The sequence below is a fragment of the Elaeis guineensis genome, chromosome 3 (assembly GCF_000442705.2).
Source record: "Elaeis guineensis isolate ETL-2024a chromosome 3, EG11, whole genome shotgun sequence".
In the NCBI taxonomy this organism is placed as follows: domain Eukaryota; kingdom Viridiplantae; phylum Streptophyta; class Magnoliopsida; order Arecales; family Arecaceae; genus Elaeis; species Elaeis guineensis.
Genome location: NC_025995.2, coordinates 17,834,161 through 17,847,475, shown reverse-complemented (window position 1 = coordinate 17,847,475; position 13,315 = coordinate 17,834,161). Strand labels below are relative to the sequence as shown.

Here is a 13,315-nt window from a genome sequence, read left to right as displayed (position 1 = left end):
CACATGGCAATATCAGAAGACATCAGCCTCATACCAATTTCTGACGTGCTCAATTTGTATTAGCGGAACATCGTTTTAGCCGATCTATAGGAGAAATATCATCATATCATATCAACTGATCTAAAGATTTACCATCACTGCTTTAAGCCAGATCAGGTTATTATCGATCTGCCATATATTTCTCGATTTCTAATAAAGAGACATCAGATTTGACCAATCTCATCAGACTTAGCTGATCTCACTCTTAGAGCCAGTAAGGTTTTAAGTCAGTTATCTTCTAGCAACACTACAATTATCTTCCAGCTATGGTACAGCTACTCTTCATGGGGATAAACAACCTACGATCTCTGTACAACTGGCTATTCTGTTATAACAAACTAACGGTCTAACAAATTTTAAATGGCCTAACAAACTCCAAGTGGTTATCCATAACCATCTAACAAACTCATAACAGTTTGATAACCTAAGTAAGCTCTCTTTATATAAAGGGGATAGGATACTCTTCGAAGGATAAGTCAAGTAATAACTCACAGAGCCCAAACTCTGATGAACTCTTTTCTCTACTGATAGAAATTAAAATTCTCACTCTTCTCACTCAAAATCCCTCTCTTTGTCTTTCATTTTTTCTATTTACATCATTTATTCTCAAAATCCCGACTAACTTAAGCATTGAAGATCCTAAACCGGAGGATACCCTATGGTTTTAGGACTTATTTTACAGGTCATTCATGGTCTACACTGACTGACTCTTAGCAGCTCTCCAGCTCGGTTCAAGACCGACCTCACCCACTTTCCTCCGAAGCCTTGCAGCAATGGAGGTATACAATGCAACATTCACATTGGACTTCGAGTTCCCCCTTATAATAACATTGTTTGGCCCAAATATGACAAAGATACTTACTAAAAATATTTAAAATAGAAGACTAATATCGCATAGATTTATTGAATATTAATTATAGATTCAAATCTAAGACACATCCAATAAAAAGATAAAACAAAACTCAATTATATTATTTTATTGTGTAGCTTACTGTTCTTTTTTTTTTCATTTTTCAGATACAGAATCATGAATTGCTCGGGATATGAAAAGTACATCAGATCTTCTAAAACAGTAGAAATATCCATGATTATTTGAGCTTGTTGGTTTCGTTTAGTTTAGTTTTATTTAGTTTTCTTTAGATTTTTATTTGATTTAAATGATAGTAATCAGCTAGGACAATATGACTCTTATTATCTTGAAATATTTGAATATAAAAATAATTTGATTAGATATTCATTAAACTAATATTTCAAAGATTGAAAAAAAAACTATTACTTTAAAATTATTATTTTTCAATGTCTATTAAACGCTTGATTCGAGGCATGACAGATGCATCCTTTGGAATGAAAGGTCCATGCATTGACCTGGACTCATCAATAAACTGACTTGGGGGAGAAGGAAACGCTTGCACGATGTGACCCTGCAGGTTGGAAAAAATTGAACTTGGAAAAAACTGGGAAAGAAGCTGAGCTGGAATCAGACTTTGTCCGCAGGTTGACACTAATATGGCGTTACCTAAGGTGAGCGGTGGTTTGTTATTAGGGAGACCAAGTCCACAGTAGATCTGGTCCATCTAATAATTTCATAATTTATTATACATGAGAGAAAAAAAAGTATTTTATTCAAATAATTTCAATTGGATATCTAACTGGGTGACAGCCCTTTGATTCATGAGACACACATATATCTGCTAACCAGAACGGTTAATAAAATTTTTAGAAGTTATTATTAGTAACCTGAATTCACATCCCTCCTAGTTTATTTTAACAAAATCTATTGTTTCAACAAGAGCTGGGTCAGAGCAAAAGATTCCCTTCAGTCATCTCAAAAATAAATAAAAAACAACTATGAAAAAATGGATTTTGTACCCATTACTGATTTTTCTGTTATGCATGATGTATTAACTATATTTTGCTTTGCAAGTAGGATTTGCAAATATCAAGCAAAATAGATAATTAATGAGAACTAATTAGAGTATGCGTCCAAGGGTCCCTCAGGACTACTGGGTTTGAAAACAATACCAAGATAGACCAGAAGATCTTTGTTCGGTTTGGGAAAATATCCGTTAATAACGGTGATATCATGTCAAACTTGTCATAACCCTATAAAAATATCTGCATTTCATCGAATGCTATATATTTCATCAATTTTCATGAATGATACCCCACATAAGTCATCAATTTTTCATCAATTTTTAATTTTTAATTCTACCGTGATAACTTTGACGTTGTATCACCGTTGCAACGAATGTCTTCTCTCTCAGACCCTGCTTCAGGATACCGTGCAGATTTTTCTTTAGCTCTCAAGGACTTCATAAAAGGCCAGACCCCGCACCACCGCGTAGAATGCGGACAAACAAATGCTTCAGGTTTCAAAGAGAAATGGATCGAACCACCACAGCTGTGTGTATCCTCCAACTTATCTTGCTCTATTCCCTCGCTCACGCTGCCGCCGAACGTCATGACCACAAGCCGGGTTGCAGCGAGATGGAGAGGGATATCCTCTTGGGCTTCAAGCGGCGGCTCATGGATCCTGCCAGCATCCTCTCTTCATGGCACGGCGAAGAGTGCTGCAGCTGGAGGGGCGTAGGCTGTGACGCTCGCACGGGCCACGTCGTCCGCCTCGACCTCGGCCCCTCCATGTACAACGGCTTCGGCCTCCCGTCCCTGAGTGGTGATATAGATCCTTCCTTGGCCAATCTAACTCATTTAACTCACCTCGATCTCAGCTTCAATTTCGTCAACTTGGAACCATTTCTACCATCCATGGCAGCCTTACAGAGTTGGTATATCTTAACCTCTCCTTCATATTCTTGTCCCCCGGCAAGCTTCCTCACCTCGGGAACCTCTCAAGACTTCGCTACCTCGATCTCAGCTGTTCTAAAGGTCTCGAAATCGACGATCTCCAGTGGCTTTCCGGTCTCTCTTCCTTGCAACTGCTAGACTTGTCTGAGATAAGCTTCGATAAGGTGGGAGATTGGCTCACTTCCATTAACATGGTTCCAACACTGGCCGTGCTACGTCTGGCGGGCTGTGACCTCCCAGCTGCTGGCATGACAACATCGCGTAACAATCTCACATCTCTCGCTATCCTCGACCTATCAAACAATGGTCTTCATTCTGCTTTACCTGAGTACTGGTGGTTCAATATGACCGACCTAGTTTTCCTAGATCTCCACACCAACAGTTTTCACGGTCGAATTCCTTCTTCTTTGGGGAACATGACTTCCCTTGAGGTCCTCTACATGAATGACAATGAGCTCCAAGGTGAGATACCTGCAGCCCTGGGAAATATTTGCAACCTGCGTACTCTTGATCTGTCGGTCAACAACATTACCGGAGGCATCCGTGAGTTGGTGGAAGGTTGGTCTCGATGCGGAACGGTGGGGTTGGAGGAGTTAAATTTGAAGCACAATAATTTAAGCGGAGGCCTTACCCCTCGGATTGCGCATCTAAGGAGACTCGGAAAATTCTCTCTATCCCACAACCGCATGAGCGGTACCATACCCAAAGAGATCGGGCAGCTCTCAAGGCTAGAATCTTTGGACTTGTCCTTCAACGCCTTCGATGGTGTGGTATCTGAAGCACATTTCGTCCACCTGTGGAGATTGAAGGCACTGAGTTTGATCTCCAATTCTCTGGTATTGAATCTCTCCTCTCTCTGGATTCCTCCTTTTCAGCTCCAAATCCTTGGTCTGGGTTCATGCCGGCTGGGGCTCGACATCCCTCCATGGCTTCGAACCCAGAAAAATCTCTCGGAGTTGAGCTTGTCTGATGCAGGGATCGTCGGTAGCGTCCCGGGGTGGTTTTGGAATCTGGCCGCTAATATGTCTCTGTTGGACCTTTCGAACAATATGATCATTGGAAGGCTGCCCAGGTTTTTCAAATTTTACAGCGCCTACATGGTGAGCCTGAGTTCCAATCAGTTTGAAGGCCCGTTGCCAGGTTTTCCTGCTGAGATGGCATACCTGGATCTCTCCTACAATTTATTTTCAGGAACCATTCCCCCCGGCTTCATGGAAACAATGCATCGATTGACGAGCTTACTGCTCTCCAATAATCTTCTTCATGGTACCATTCCCTCATCAATTTGTAATTCCACCACCTTACATGTCCTTGATCTTTCGAACAATTCCATCACCGGAGGTCTCCCTGCGTGCCAGGGTAAAAGTCCTTTCCCTGGATTAGAGATCTTGAATCTGGCAAACAATAATCTTTCGGGAAAGATTCCGGATTCGATTGGCCAACTTGGATCACTCCAAAAGCTTCACTTAAACCACAACAGCCTATCCGGGAAGATCCCTTTGGCCTTGAGGAACTGCAAATTTTTGATTTCAATTGATCTCGGCGAAAATAGACTCTCTGGACATATTCCAGCATGGATTGGAGACGACCTCTCGTTGTTGATGATCCTTCGCTTGCACTCAAATATGTTCTTTGGTAGCATACCTCCACAGCTGATGTGTCTTTCTTCTCTCCAGATCCTCGACCTTGCTCACAATGATCTATCGGGACCCATACCTCAATCTGTAGGCAATCTCAGTGCCATGATTAAAAAACAAGAAAAAACTATTTATGTCGTAGAAAGCACCATCTTTTTTGTGTATTCAATGATCGGCGAGTATCCTATCAGCCATCAGGAGAGCTTGCTGCTGGATATGAAAGGGAGAGCCCTCCAATATGAAAAGATCCTCATCCTGGTCAAGAGTATAGACTTCTCAAATAACAAATTAAGTGGAGAGATTCCTGTGGAGCTGACAGATCTTGTTCAATTACAGAGCTTGAACTTATCCAGCAACCAATTTATAGGAAGAATCCCTGAAAAGATCGGCAATCTGAAGTCTTTGGAATCTCTTGATTTATCGAAAAATAGACTATCCGGTGCAATTCCGTCAAGCATGTCCATGTTGAGCGCTTTAAATCATTTGAACTTATCGGACAACAATTTATCTGGTAGAATTCCATCAGGCAATCAACTTCAAACACTAGACGACCCAACTATTTATGTTGGCAATAATAATCTTTGTGGATTTCCATTGAAAAAAAAATGCCCAGGGGAGGAAACACCTCAAGCTCCGGGCTCTGCGGGTGGCAACGATGGTAGTGCTGACAACAATATCATTGAAATATTGTGGTTTTATCTTGGGGCAGTATTTGGCCTTATTGTTGGAGTCTGGGCAGTATTTGGTATCCTCATATTAAAGAAGAATTGGAGGATTGCATATTTCCAATTTATCGATCAGGTGTATGACAAGTTTTATGTAGCAATAGTATTAATGTTCATTAGGTTGAAGATCAAGATGTCATAAATAAATAAATAAAGATGGTGACAATGTATGCTATTCTAGTTTTCTCTTGCATCCTTCGCTTTCAGAAATAGAAGGAAATCGTTTGTAATAATGAATAGCATCCTTGCGAAATGTCCATATTAAAGCCAGTAGTTGGAAACAAGGATAAAAATGTATGTGATGACTTTGTTGTTTGTTGGGTATAAAATACCCCCCAGCCGAAGTTCGTGACAGGAGTGACCCTCCAGGGGTCCTACCGACGCCCGACCTTCGATGACATCTTTCCGAACCTCTCCGACGGTCGAGCTTCCGCAATGTTCCCGAGCTCTGCAGATGGATGAACCTCCACCAGTGGGAATCGGACTCACCACGACGAGCGGACTCCACCCAAGTTCAGCGGTGGTCGACCACCTGGAAGATTTCGTCCGGACTCCTACGAGAGCCGGACTTCGTCCCCGACTTCAACCGCAAGAAGACTTCGTCCGGACTCCTACGGGAGCTGGACTTCGTCCCCGACTTCAACCGCGAGAAGACTCCGTCCGGACTCCTACGGGAGCTGGACTTCGTCCCCGACTTCAACCGCGAGAAGACTCCGTCCGGACTCCTACGGGAGCCGGACTTCGTTCCCGACTTCAACTGCTGGTAAACTTCGTCCGGACTCCTACGGGAGCCGAACTTTGCCCCTGACTTTAATTGCAGGTAGACTTCGTCCGAACTCCTACGGGAGCCAGATCTCGCCTCCGACTCCGGCTGCAGGAGACTTGCAGGAAGACTTCGTCCGGACTCCCACGGGAGCCGGACTTCATCCCCGACTTCAGCCGCAAGAAGACTTCGTCCGGACTCCTACGGGAGCCGGACTTCGTCCCCGACTTCAACCGCGAGAAGACTCCGCCCGGACTCCTACGGAAGCCAGACTTCGTCCCCAACTTCAACTACTGGTAAACTTCATCCGGACTCCTACGGGAGCCGACTTCGCCCCTGACTTTAATTGCAGGTAGACCTCGCTCGGACTCCTACGGGAGCCAGATCTCGTCTCCGACTTCGACTGAAGGAAGACTTCATCCGGACTCATACGGGAGCAGGACTCCGAGCTCCTCTCAGACGGGTAGTTAGCCACCTCTCTCCGCCAGACACTCCAGCCGAACTTCGGCCGACAAGCCTGGACCCCCTGGCGGGCCGCAGTGACGGCCACGACTCTGCTCCACTTCCTACAACAGATTCTGCGCGGCTCCATCACTCCCTGGCAGGCCGCAGTAACGGCCACGATACTGCTCCACTTTCTGCGACGGATTCCGCGCGGCTCCATCACTCCCTGGCAGACCACCATAATGATCACGATTCTGATCCATTTCCTGCGATAGATACCGCGCGGTTCCTCCATCCTCTGGCAAGTCGCGACAACGGACGCCGCTCCACTCCCCGCAACAGACCACACGTGGCATGTCCCAGTGACGGCCACGATCCCACTCCACTACTCTTCGCAACAAACTCCTCATGACCCTGGGCAGTCCACCGCCAGACGGTTACAGACATCGCTATCAGTCCGTTGCCCCCTCCGCCTATAAAAGGGGACCCCAGATACGTTATTCTCTAAGCTCTATTTTCTATCCCAAAACTCTGTTAAAATTTCGTTCGAGCACTCCATTCTTGTTGAGGCAGAGAACTGACTTGAGCGTCAGAGGGTCTTGTCGGAGCAACCACAACTCCGGTTTAGACTTCTTTTATAGGTCTCGACGGCGACCACGACTCTCTCGACTCCAGCTTCTCCGACGCAGGCGGATTTTTGCACCAATAGGATTGGTGCTAGAGGAAGGGGCTGTATCTTCGCAGCACCCTTGTTCTTAAAGGAGCGCTCAACGGGACCGCCTCCGGTCATCTTTTCCGACATCCACTCCTTTCCCCACTTGATCTTCGCCCGATGCCTCCCCGCAAAGCATCCACACGGTGATCCACGACCTCCGCGGCCAGATCTCAGGCTCCGACCTCACCTCAGTCTCCCAGCCTCTACCCCCTCCTCCGGCAGCGGTGGTTGGTGCGGAGCAATTAGACCTACTGGTGCAGCAGGTCAGAGGCCTCACTGAAGCTGTGCAGGCCATACAACAGCAGCAGCAGCCGCAGGCATCAGTGCGACCGGAAAGAGCATCGCCAGAACTTCAAAATCCGACGGTGGGATGGGCCACTTGGGCCAGCCGCCCTGTCTTTCCCAGAAAGACGAATCCAAGGGTGGAGAGCCCTCTATCGGACCACGATTTCACCCTCGGAAGATCTCTGCCTCCATTCTGCCAGAAGACCCTCGAAATCCGTAGTCGAGAGGATTTCTTGGACCGGAGGCTCCAGGAGATGAACCAGCGGATCGAAGAACGCCACCACGCTCCCCCCGCTTATGGTGAGGACATTTGTACTGACCCCCCTTTTTCTCAGATGATCATGCAGGAACCGATCCCGCCGAACTTCAAGCTCCCTCAGTTCGAAAACTACGACGGGACTTCGGACCCAGTTGACCACCTGGAGGCCTTCCGGACAATGATGCTGCTTCATGGCGCGTCCGACGCCATTCTATGCTGAGCCTTCCCATCCACCTTGAAAGGAGCGGTGAGAAACTAGTACTCGGCACTGAAGCGGGTACCATCTTTTCCTTTGATCAGATGAGCCACCAGTTTGTGGCTCATTTTGTTAGCAGCCGGCATCCCCGAAAGGGTTCGGAGTCCCTCATCAACATCAAGCAGAGGGAGGGAGAGTCCATTCGAGCCTACATCAACCGTTTCAACATCGCCGCGTTGGAGGTCCGAACTTGGACCAATCGGTAGCGATGGCCGCCCTGAAAGGCGGCCTTCAGAAGAACGACTTTTATTCTCCCTGGAAAAGAAGTACCCCAGGGATTTTGCTGACCTGTTGGCTCGGGCCGAAGGGTACGCCCGAGCGGAAGAAGCCTTCAAAATGAAGGATGAGGAGACCACGAGAGAGCGGCAGACGGGAGACTCGAGTAAGCCCGCAGTCGAAAAAGGGCCGAGAGAAGCTCGGCCATGTTCTCGAACTCCTCCCGGGCACAAGCGCATCCAGACTCCTCCTCGAGCACGCAGGCAGGGAAGCCCGGAGCGCCGAGCTCGACGAGGCTCTCCCCCAGGAAGGTTCCGCAACTATGCCCCCCTCAACGCATCAAAAATTCAGGTGCTGATGGAGGTCAGAGAGCAGCTTCCAAGGTCAGAGAGGATGCGCACGCACCCCGAGAAGCGCAACCCCAACAAGTTCTGCCTCTACCATCGTGACCACGGCCACGATACAGAGGAGTGCATTCAACTCCGAGACGAGATCGAGGAGCTCATCAGACGAGGTCGGCTCGACAGGTTCATTCGACACCGACCTGAGGGCAGAGAGGATCGGCCAAGGGTCCTGCCGCAACCTGAACCGCCGAGGAGGGAAGAGCAGCCCGGAGATCGGCCTCCAATCGGGATCATCAACTCCGTCACCGGAGGACCTCAAGGAGGAGCAGACCTTCCACGACCATGGGACTTGAAAAATCTGTAAATGTATTACTAACGACTTTGCTTTGAATCAAAATTCCTTTCAACTTTGCATGTCTTTCCCTTTTGGCATGGACTTGTTACGACTGGGGATAACCCCTTCAAACAATCAAAACAAGGTCATGTTAGGAACAGGAGGAGAACCTCGTCCTAACATGAGCAAAATGAAAGTCCGATTATTTTAAGATCGGATCGGGGGAAAGGCCCTACAACGCCCTTATGTGCCCCCACAGCCATGTTGGGAATAGGAGGAGAACCTCATCCTGACATGAGCAAAGTCAAAGGCTCGGTTCTTTTAGACCGAATGGGGGAGAGGCCTTACAACGCCCTTATGTGCCCCCACAGCCATGTTGGGAACAGGAGGAGAACCTCATCCTGACATGAGCAAAGTCAAATGCCCGATTCTTTTAGACCGGATGGGGGGAGAGGCCTTACAACGCCCTTATGTGCCCCCACAGCCATGTTGGGAACAGGAGGAGAATCTCGTCCTGACATAAGCAAAGTCAAAGGCCCGGTTCTGTTAGACCAGATGGGGGAGAGGCCTTACAACGCCCTTATAGCCCCCACAGCCATGTTGAAAACAGGAGGAGAACCTCGTCCTGACATGAGCAAAGTCAAAGGCCCGGTTCTTTTAGACCGGATGGGGGGAGAGGCCCTTGCAACAGCCCTTATGTGCCCCCACAGCTCCGTTGGGAACATGAGGAGAACCTCGTCCTAACCTGAGCTGAGATCGACTACGTCAAGAACAGAAGGAGAACCTCGTCCTGACGATGATAAAAATCCGATCGTCCAACAAGATCGGATAAAGGAAAAAGTCCCCTCAATGGCACCTCCACACTTCTACGTGACCCCGCAAAAAGCAAAGGGAGGACCCTCACTCAAAAAAGAGAAAAAAAAGAAGAAAAAGATACAAGAAAAGTAAAACAACACGATAACGACTGGGCACCTCCAAACTACATCGACGTTGAACAAGTCAAAAGGCAAAAGAAGTTCGACGGACGATAATTTAATACAATGCGTGGATGAGGTAACACAAAATCTCCTTTTCATTTCATTCACGAAATATACACTACAAAGCCCAGAAGGCTAAAGGAAGAAAAGCAAAACAACAAGAACAAAACAAAACAACAAAAGAAAAAATATATACATGAAAAGATGGAAGGCAAAAAGAGCCTAGGGAAGCTCTGCTCCTTCCGACCTCGAATTATCGGCTTACTCCTTATCAAGGACTGCCTCAGATTTTCAATTCTTCTTCTAGCTCTCTCTTTTTCAGCAGCATGTCCTGGAACATCCGATGAAATCGCTGCCTTTCGTTCTCCACCTCTCGATGCCTCTTTCTCAGGACCTCGAATTCTGCCTCCACGTCCTTGATCGCCCGCTGCTCGTACACCAGCTGGATCTTCAATTGCTGCAGCTCGACCCTCCCCTCCCCAAGAGCGACAGATAGTTCTTCTACGGTCCTTCTCAGGGATTGAAGTTCGTCAGAATCCCAAGCGGAAGCAAACTGAGCCCCCTCAGCTAGCTGCCTTTGAAGGCGGGCAACCTCGTCGGTCGCCATCCTGAGCCTCCCCTTGTATTCGTCCACCTGCCTGCGCCAGCCGGCCCGGTGCGCGTCATAGCTCACCTCGGCATCCTGGAGCTGCCGCTAAAGGTCGGAGACCTTCTTCGACCATTCCCGATCGCTGTCGGCCCGAGTCAAAAGTCGGGATGAGCTTCCTTCCAACTGGCCGATCCTCTCCTGTGCAGCCGACAGCTCCACTCTGAGAGAACTGATCTTGGCAGCTTGAGCCCAAGATCGATCGCTGGCGCGCTTTCTGTGTTCCTCGAGCTCCTTCTCGAAGTTCGCCTTTCTCCGACTGTACTCCATGATCCCCTTCACGTGGAGGTTTCGGAAGCGGGTGGCCTCCGCGGTGACTTCAGAGTGACCCTCCCTCAACCTGCGAAGCTCACCTTCCATCTTCTTCGATCTTTTTGTCAAATGAAGAACTTTCTTCTTCAGGCGCTGGATCGTGGACTTCAGCGAAATCCCCTGGGGCAGGGGAAGCGCTTCGACAGGACACTGCCATCGGGAGACAAAAGCGTCAAGGCGCGTCTCATTGCAGAAAGAAAAATAAAAAGGAGGAAGGAAGAGTGGAGAAGAGTGGAAAAGCCGTCCACAAGGAGAAACTCAACTTTATTGATTGAATATTTTTTAAAGACAAAAAGGAAAGAAAAAATTGCAGTAAAAGAAAAATACAAGGTCGAAGGTCTCAGACCTCTGAAGTAGGAGTTGGGGAGCTCGATGTCCCTGGAAGGGGGCTGCGGCAGCAGTAGCAGCAGGAGAGGGACCGGCCTCATCTTCAGACTCCTCACCCAAGAAGCTGAGATCGAGCTCGAAAAATTTTCTGGCCACCTTCTCCTGGCAGAGCTCGAATCCCTTGATGAATGCTTCTTGGCCGAACCTGATGTTCAGATCCCTCATCTTCGCAGAGGCCTTGAACTCCTCCACCGCAAGAACCCTGGCCTCCGAGACCAGGACCGGGATCTGCTCCGCCAAATTTGCGACCTCGGCCTCTGCCTTCCTCACCGTCTCCTCCGAGGTCTGCTTCTCTTCCTCCCGGCCTACTTTTCTTTCTCCAGGGCCTCTTGGAGGATAACTACTTCGGCTGCCTTTTCTTTGAGGCGAGCGACTTCGGTCCGCGACGCTCCTCCGCCTGGATGGCGTCCCTCCTCGCCCGATTCGTCGCCTCGATATTGGCAAGGAGCTGGTGCCCAATCTGCAAGGGCGGCTAGGGGATCAGAACAAGGGTCAAAAAGCCAATTAAATGAAGATTTGTTTATCTCGAGAAAGGACCCGAGGGAGTCTCAAACCCGCTGCTCAGGATCGGCGCGATCAATCCTCTCGACGACTTCAGGCAGAATGCAGTCGTCGATCAACCGCTTGATCAAGTTCCTATCATTGAAGGGATTCTCCGGCTCTTCTTCAGAACCGTGGGATTCTTCGATGGTAACCCGGCGGCCACTTATCCTGCGGGCCACCGACTTCCTTCTCCTCCCCCTCTCAACCCCGGGCGCCTCCGCGGGATGGACCCTCGAAACAGGAGCCTCAGTGAGGGGACTCCTTGAAGAGGCCCGGGGAGCCGGGGGTTCGGCGTCCGAGGGAACCTCGACCGCGGGGGCTACCTGGGCAGGCACGGTCGAGCTCGTCTCCTCTATTCTGGCCTTCTTTGCTGATCGGAGGCCGCAGCGCCTTTTCTTTTGTGGGCCTTAAGGCCCCTGGTGAGCATCCGTGCTGCTTCGACGTCCATTCCTAAAAAAAAAGAAATCAATCAAAAATCGGTGATGGGGTGAAAAAGGAAGAAGTGACACGCAAAAAAAAAAAAAAGAAGAAGAGAAAAAGAAGAAGGATGGGAGAAAAGAAGAGGAAAGAAAAGATGGAATACTCGCAGGATCTGGGACTCAAGCCGATGTTGAACAAAAACTGCTCCTTCAGAAGGTTGGGAAGGGAAGGAGCGGAATAACCAAGAAGCTTCCGGAAGGCTTGAAGGTCGTCCTCCCCCAGGCTGGGAGCCCGACGGACAGAGTCCCTCAGAGAGCCCCAAGGGGGCAAGCCCAGCCTCAAAGTCGGCAGTGGACGAAGAGGTACTTCCCCTTCCAGTTGTGGATTGAAGAGGGAGCACCTTTCAGCAACCCCTTCTTGCCAAACTGGAGGGAGAAATACCACCAGTCCTTTGTCGAGGGATGACGCTTGAAGGTGTAGAAATGCCTAAACAAAGAGAGGGATGGCTGAACTTCGACTACATGGCAAAGGGAGAGAAATCCTATCAAAAACCTAAAGGAATTCGGCGCAACTGAAGCTAAAGAAATATCTAAGAAGCAGAAGAGGGCGACGATGAAGGGCGGAAGCGGCAGTCGGAGCCCAGCACGGAAGGCCTCCTGATACAGGCAGAAACGACGGGTCAGGGAGTGCTAGCCCGGTCGGAGGGACCAGGAAGCTCCAGATCGTACTTCGGAGGAACTCCATACTGAACCCTTATCAGTAGGAGTTCATCCGAAGTCAGAAAGCAGGGAATGGCATCCGCGCAAAAATCGGGCGAAGCCCAGCCCCGGATGTGGGTTGGTCTACAGTGTGGGGGTTCTGGGGGACTGAGGCGGACGAACTCCAGGAACCGCTAGAGGCGGAGGTGCCGGAAGACATTTCAAATGAGGACCCTAAAAATCTCGGAGAAATTGGGCGGAACAAGAGGCGAAAGGTTTGCGGGGAACTAAACCAAAGGAAGGCGACAGGAGAAAGATGGAGGAAAAGGGGCACCCGAATGGCAAGAAGGGGAATAAAGTTTCGGACTAACCTAAGTCGCTCCGAAGGATGCAAAAGGTGCGAGGACAGGGATGACTCGAAGGACGCCTAGGGCCAAGGTAGACGCCAAGGAGGGTCAGGGCTCTCGAAGAAAAGGCGGACACCGATAGAACTTTCAGGCGAAATGAGGC

At 49.0% G+C, this 13,315-nt stretch overlaps 1 pseudogene; it reads left to right on the top strand.

Moving 5' to 3' along the window:
- Positions 1–728: 728 nt before the first annotated feature.
- LOC105042168 (receptor-like protein EIX2) lies at positions 729–5,433 on the top strand (annotated as a pseudogene).
- The last annotated feature ends 7,882 nt before the right edge of the window (positions 5,434–13,315 follow it).